Genomic DNA, 7,276 nt, shown 5'->3' on the forward strand with positions numbered 1-7,276 from the left:
GAAAGTGGACTGGAAAAAGAGAGATAGTGCTCATATTCTAACTACATTTTAAAAACAAAAAGGCATTGTTTAATCTATCTCCTTGAAATAGCCTTGCTATTGATTTTCAGATCAAGTCCAGGGCCAAGAATAAAGAAACAGTGTTAACTAGACTCCTTGAACTACTCCGGTCCACCCAATCATAGGGACCAGAAACCACCTGGCCCAGGTCATGGAAGTAGTGGTTTTTGGTGCCCTGAAGAGTGTGACCTTGTGGCTTTGTGGCCGAATGCTTCAGTTTGCCTGGGACTGCTACAGTTTTAGCAGTTAAATCCCTCAGCCCTAGGTAAATGGGGCTGGTTGGTCACCATACTGAACAGCCACCACATGCCAAAGTACCTTGATAAAGTGTTGTTTTGGGTCTTTGGGGTTTCAAAGGCTGAAGAGGGAAGTGACCATAATCATAAATGCAAATTCCAGCAAAAAGAGTAAAAAAAAAAAAGAATGGATATGCATTTGCTCATACACAGACAAGGAATCACCAGGTGAACATGGCAGAGCAGTGCCATTGCTTCCAGGGAGAGAACTTGGGCTGGCTGACATTGGAAGGATGGTGATCGCCCAGTGCACACCCATTTTGCACCACTTAAACGGATGTGTGATTACAGTAATCCAGTGTTGTTAAACTGTGCTCCTCAGCCAGCTTTGAGAGGCCATAGGGATGGGGGGCAGGGAAGTAATGGAGATGACTGCAGACACCTCCACCTACTCAAACCACTTGGCCATTTTGTACTTTGAGCTTGTTCACAAGACTTCATTTAGATAACAGGTTTTATGATGTTTTTGAAAGTCTGAAAGCCATAACACAAATCTCTTTACTTACAACGTGTGAATAGCAACACTCTGAACAATCCTTTGCAGAAGAGCGACACTGAGGTCTGCTGGAACAAAGGAGACACCAAATCAAAGGCATCAGGTTCGTATCCTAGTCCACACTTGCTAGGAGGGGAAAATGAAGAGGTGGGTGTGGTGGGCAGGGTCCTCTGCAATCACTTGGCTAGGGGGAGCAGGGTTGCTCCTCCACAGATAGGACACAGTGGTATTTAGCATCCTCTCAGGGATTCTGAACCAGATGAGGAAAAGGCAGTGTTGGGCGTGAACCAAGAGAGGCACTGAGGAAGGAAGAGTACAAGAAAGTGCCTACAGAGTTGGAGAAGATGGATGAAGCTGGGGAGACCCAGCCCTGGAAACACTGCCAGAAGGTAAAAAGAGATACTTATATTTTCACATAATTTTCAGTTAACCACATTTACCATTGCTTAAAACACACACACACACACACACACACACACACACACACACACACACTCACACACAAAGGAATATGATGCATTTGTGATTTCTATGTCAATGAAAGTCAACTTTGGTGTTCCAGATCATGACTGTATCCAATGCCCATCTGCTGAATGAGCGAGTCTATCCAGCAGAAGCTGGGGAGCCCCATTGCAGCAGAATGACCTAGGAAGCCTCAGTCACAGCCCCTCCACAGCCTCCTGGGCTACTCAGCAGCCCTGGCCCCATCCCCAATCTTAATCAAGAACTCCAGCTTCTCAATAACTCCAATCCTAACAACGAGTTGGCAAGGAATTAATGTATAGGCATGTCAAGCCCCAACTACAATGAAACCTTAACCAAATTCAGTAGAAAATCTCTTTTATTCTAATTAACCAGACTAACTGGGTTAACCAACACTAGGGTGATCACAGAATTTATTACCCAGGACCTCCTGAAGAGTGAAAAGGGTGCCCATACTAATGCAGCCAAGACAATAGGCACAAACTGGAACATGTGGTTACATCTAACAATCTCTCTCCCTCTTCAAAATCTACTAACTGATGGCCAGGAATATACTGTTATCCAGCAATCTCTGCACTTCTGTGTCCATCAGCTGAGTTCTAAAGAACCACTCATCTATCTTCCCAGACATGCTCACAGTCATTGCAGTTGTTATTAGAATTATATGAAATATTATGCAAACTGGTGAAATGTAAAGGTAAAAAGAAAGGTTGTTGATGTTGTAGAAGACCGAAGAAATCCAAGCAACGCTTACAGAAATGGAGTTACACAGCTTTATTATGAAGGCGGTCTCAGAGGAGTTGCCTCCAAAGTCTGAGCAAACCAACATGGTGGAAGTTCTTTCTTTATTCCCTCCAGCCTCTTTGTCCCCCAAATATGGATGGGACTACCAGACCTTTCATGGGCTTTGCAAAAAGTCCCGTGTGTTAGGATGGAGGCCTTGAGACCACACCCAAGGGCCTGGTCTGGTGCCAGTGCTGATAACCCCCTCCGGGGGTTGTGTATTGTTCATGGTTTATGGCCTCTCTAAAATGTGAGCATTTAGGTAACAGGTCTTACAAGAACAGATTGTGGAGGAAGGGGCAGTGACTTAATTATAGGTTATCAAGAATGTACACTAGGTTACTGGCACAGATTCAGATTGCTAGCCCCCCAAACATCAGGGTCACATTGGAATTAGCCTTTTAGCCTTCTCATTTCTATAAAAATGTAGTCAAATGTCTCAAAAAAACAAAACAAAAGTGAGTTGCTTTAAAAATTTCTGTGTACTGGTATAGAGGTGTGGGTAAGGTAACTGTAAAAGTTTGGAAGAAAATATGTTAAAATTCTGGTCTAGACAGAGACTACACTCAGTTTACAAGTGTTTTTAAGATCTTGCGCCACTTTAAAGAAATTGAAACTGGATGTTGTAAATGATGCATGACGAAAGTGGTTTATATAAGAATGAGGACATGGAACTCCAAGCAATGAGCTCATAACAAGGAAAAATTGGACCTCACAGCAAAAGATAATCCATGAATGTTAAGTTTAAATTAAAAGTTTGAGATACATATATATATGATTCACAGTTTTGCAGACTTTATTAGTTAACCTACCAACCTCAGGTGCCTACATTGACTATTGCCATTACAGCAGGTCTTCTGTCTATACTTAAACCAAGTCTTATAGTATGAGGTCTCCATAAGATGTTTCATAGTACACCCCAAAAATTATTTCAAGGCAAGCTTTTTAAATATATATTTTTATTGATTTCGAGAGGAAGGGGGAGAAAGAGAGAGAAAGAGAGAGAGAAAGAGAGAGAGAGAGAGAGAGAGAGAGAAAGAGAAAGAGAGGAAAACATCAATGATGAGAGAGAATCATTGATCAACTGCCTCCTGCATGTCCCATACCAGGGATTGGGGATTGAGCCCACAACCTGGGCATGTGCTATGATAGGGAATCAAACCATGGCCTTCTGGTTCATAGATCGATGCTCAACCACTGAGCCACGCCAGCCAGGCTCAAGGCAAACATTTTGATCATACTCTATGTGATTAATCTTAGGGGGGAATTTTACCCCAGTCTGTAAAAAGACCTAGGAAGAATGAAATTAAAATGTCTGCTGTTCTACAATGCTTCTGAGCAATGTAAACGTATATAAGTCTATTTCATAACTTCCTATCATAAACAAATTATAAAACAAGAAGCAATTTGTATAGAAAATGAAAATGGAAAACACATCTGTATGCCTTTTATCACAATTAAATTACTGCCAAAACATTCACAATTTGACAAGAGGAAAAAGTAACCACCAGTGACACATAAAGGAGAAAAAGAACATGAAGGTCACTGTCACTGAAAACAAGTTCAAAGTTAGCAACTTAGGTGTGTGAGGTTGAGGATTAGGGGGGCATGAGGGAGGAAAGTGGAAAGCGGCATGTTGCTGCAGTGTAGTAAAAGGAACATTACAGTAATCTGGCCCTTATTATTATTTAGAGAAGTTACTTATTTGAGAAGTAAGTCTATCTCTGTTCACAGTACAATTAAGGGATATAGACAAAATAATAAATCCTATATGTTTATTCTATATCAGACACTGTTCAAAGTGCTTTATAATAATTAGTCATGTAAAGAAAAAAGAGCCCTGATCGATTCCTGGTCAGGGCACATGCCCAGATTTCGGGCTGGATCCCCAGTGAGGGGCGTGCAGGAGGCAGCCAATCAATGATTCTCTCTCATCATTGATGTTTCTATCTCTCTCTCCCTCTCCCTCTCTGAAATCAATAAAAATATTTTTTAAAAGAAAAGAAAGAGTGGGAGTTTAGAGTTGAATCAACGAGGAGAGTAAAGGAATGGAAAATGGGTCCTATGATGCTATTGGTCCTCAGAAGACCAGATAAGGAGATAATGGTTACTTTATGACAAGAGATCTCAGCTAAAATAAGGAAGAAGTTATTTGGCCATCAAGTTGATCAAATACTGGGGAAAAATTGGTTGGGTGTGTGACTCCAAAAGGCCATTTGCCTAGGGAAGGGCCTAAGGTACAGGAAGCCAGGAGAGAGCAAAGAGGGCTGATAGGCTAAATACAAGTTGGCAGAATACGACCCAGGCGAGGCACCAGCCCCAGAAAGAAAGCCAGCACCAGCTGTCAAACCCAAGGGCCACAGTGAGGTTGCCAGGTCACAGAAGCTGAGTCCTGAGTCATAGAATGAGGCTCACCACACTACATCAGCACACCGGAGGCAAGAAGGGCCAGGTCGGAAAGAGCCAGCTGGACAGTGTACTGATTTCAGGAGATTGCCAACTGCTCTGCCCTACATCTTTTTCAACCCGATCACATGCATCGTAAAGCATTTCACTTGTGAGTTGTTACCTGACACCGAGATTCTCCCAGGAAAACTCACTGGGCTAAGTAAGTAAAGGATTTCTCTAAATCGTTTAGTTATTTATCTTCTTTATCTCAAAGCAGGGTTTGGGCAATATATCTACAAAGTTTAGGATTCAATGAAAAATGTGGAAAAGATGAAGAAGAGAGAGTGGGACAAAGGAAGGGGATAAGAATTTTAACTTGCCATTGATATAAGTCTATTTTTAAGTTTTAATATGAGTGACCCACCACAAAGTGGAAAGAAATGAGAAATCATACAGTTAACCTAGTACAATAATCCTGAAACAGCCGAAACTGGTTTGGCTCAGTGGATAGAGCGTCAGCCTGCAGACTGAAAGGTCCCAGGTTCAATTCTGGTCAAGGGCATGTACCTTGGTTGCGGGCACATCCCCAGTAGGGGGTGTGCAGGAGGCAGCTGATCGATGTTTCTAACTCTCTCTCTCTCTCCCTTCCTCTCTATAAAAAAATCAATAAAATATATATATTTTTTAAATAGTTCTGAAACAGCCACCCTGGGGCAGTCTAGATACATCAGAATCAACTGAGAAGCCTTTTCAAAAACATATTCCCAGCTATTTCCCCCAGACCTCCTAAGTCAGAATCTCCCAGGATGGGGACACATTATTTCTTCAGGCTCCTTGGTTATTTCTGATACACAGATTTTGCAGATGCCCTACCCTCAGTGTTCAGGGCCTTGTATCAAAATTGAATGAGGGCTTTGTACTCAGTACCTGCTTGAGGTATAGGGACAGTAGTGTTGGTTGGTTCCATATGACACAGGTACTTCCCAACAATAAGAAGTTTTTTTAACTCAGGACCTGATGAGGAAAATTAGACAATGTTTAAAGAAATACAACTCCCTATGATTAAATGAATTGTATACATATTATTTATAGTTATCTAAACAGAAATATGTTCAGTAAAATATAAATAATTGCAAATGTAAATACTCTTCTCTCTAGGACATTGGTGAGGTTCTCAGCTGCCAGGACCACATAAAAGAGAAGACCTGTCCTTGTCCAAGTCCAACCATCGTGTTTCCTATATCCGGGCATGTCTTTTTTTTCTGTTTCCTGTTGTCAGTGCTATTATGCTCATCATAGAGAACTCTTAGCTTTTTGTGTCTGCAATTACTCAAAGTCCAATGCCTAATATACAGGCTTTCTTCCACTTAGGGCATCTACTACATTTCTATTGCTATGTCTATCTGTACTCCTAATTGCTTTTGTACAAACTCATATAATCAGAGAAACTTTTAAGGTAAAACCCTCACCTATGACCTCTTTTGATTAAAAATTTGTTCAGGGCTTTAGATCTTTACAGTCCAAGATAAAGAAAAGAAAGAAAGAAAGAAAGAAAGAAAGAAAGAAAGAAAGAAAGAAAGAAAGAAAGAAAGAAAGAAAGAAAGAAAGAAAGAAAGAAGGAAGGAAGGAAGGAAGGAAGGAAGGAAGGAAGGAAGGAAGGAAGGAAGGAAGGAAGGAAGGAAGAGCAGCGCACTCGGAGGTCCCGGATCTGTCTCTTGCTTCAACAGTGTTTGGATGGAACAGACCCAGGGACACCCGTTCTTCCAGCCTCCGGCCACTCTCCTGCGTCTCATCCAGTCACCACCTTCAGAACCACCTCTGGGACCAGCCAACACACCGTTTGTTTGTTTTTCTACCTTAACTCCTCATTGCTGAACAACCATGAGCTCCCAAATTCGTCAGAATTATTCCACCGAGGTGGAGGCTGCGGTCAATCGCCTGGCCAACCTGCACCTGCGGGCCTCCTACACCTACCTCTCTCTGGGCTACTATTTCGACCACGACGATGTGGCTCTGGAGGGTGTGGGCCACTTCTTCCACGAGTTGGCAGAGAAGAAACAAGAGGGCGCGGAGCATTTCTTCAAGTTGCAAAACAAGCGGGGCGGCCGCATTCTCTTCCAGGATGTGCAGAAACCTTCCCAGGATGACTGGGCCAAAACTCAGGACACCATGGAAGCCGCCCTGGCCTTGGAGAAGAGCCTGAACCAGGCCCTTTTGGACCTGCAAGCCCTGGCTTCTACCCGTGCAGACCCTCATGTCTGCGACTTCCTGGAGAACCACTTCCTGGATGAGGAGGTGAAGCTGATCAAGAAGATGGGTGACCACCTGACCAACATTCGCAGGCTGCTGGCCCCCAGCTGGGCTGGGCGAGTATCTCTTCGAAAGGCTCACCCTCGAGCACGACTAGGAGCCTTTGGAGCCCAGAAACCTTTCCGAGTCCCCCCCCGCCGCCACCACCCCTCCTCCCTCCTGCATCCCCCTGGTGTCTCTGGCTTTTACCTGAGCCTCTTCCCGAAACTACTAGCCATTCTTTTAACCATCCTGGAGCCCTCTCCCCTGCATTGGACCAAATGAAACAATAAAGCTTTTTGCAGCAAAAAAAAGAAAGAAAGAAGAAAGAAAGAAAGAAAGAAAGAAAGAAAGAAAGAAAGAAAGAAGAAAGAAAGAAAGAAAGAAAGAAAGAAGAAAGAAAGAAAGAACGAAAGAAAGAAAGAAAGAAATCACTTCTGAATTTAGTATTTTACCTTTATTACTCTAGTTCCTTTACTTA

General features: G+C 42.8%; 1 pseudogene across 1 annotated transcript; it reads left to right on the forward strand.

Annotated features, from left to right (window-relative positions):
• The first annotated feature begins 6,229 nt into the window (after positions 1-6,229).
• On the forward strand, positions 6,230-6,913 carry LOC307101529 (ferritin light chain-like; annotated as a pseudogene). The gene has a single exon. The product of its transcript is annotated as a ferritin light chain-like (transcript).
• The last annotated feature ends 363 nt before the right edge of the window (positions 6,914-7,276 follow it).

The sequence above is a fragment of the Cnephaeus nilssonii genome (assembly GCF_951640355.1).
Source record: "Cnephaeus nilssonii genome assembly, chromosome: 6".
Classification (NCBI taxonomy): domain Eukaryota; kingdom Metazoa; phylum Chordata; class Mammalia; order Chiroptera; family Vespertilionidae; genus Cnephaeus; species Cnephaeus nilssonii.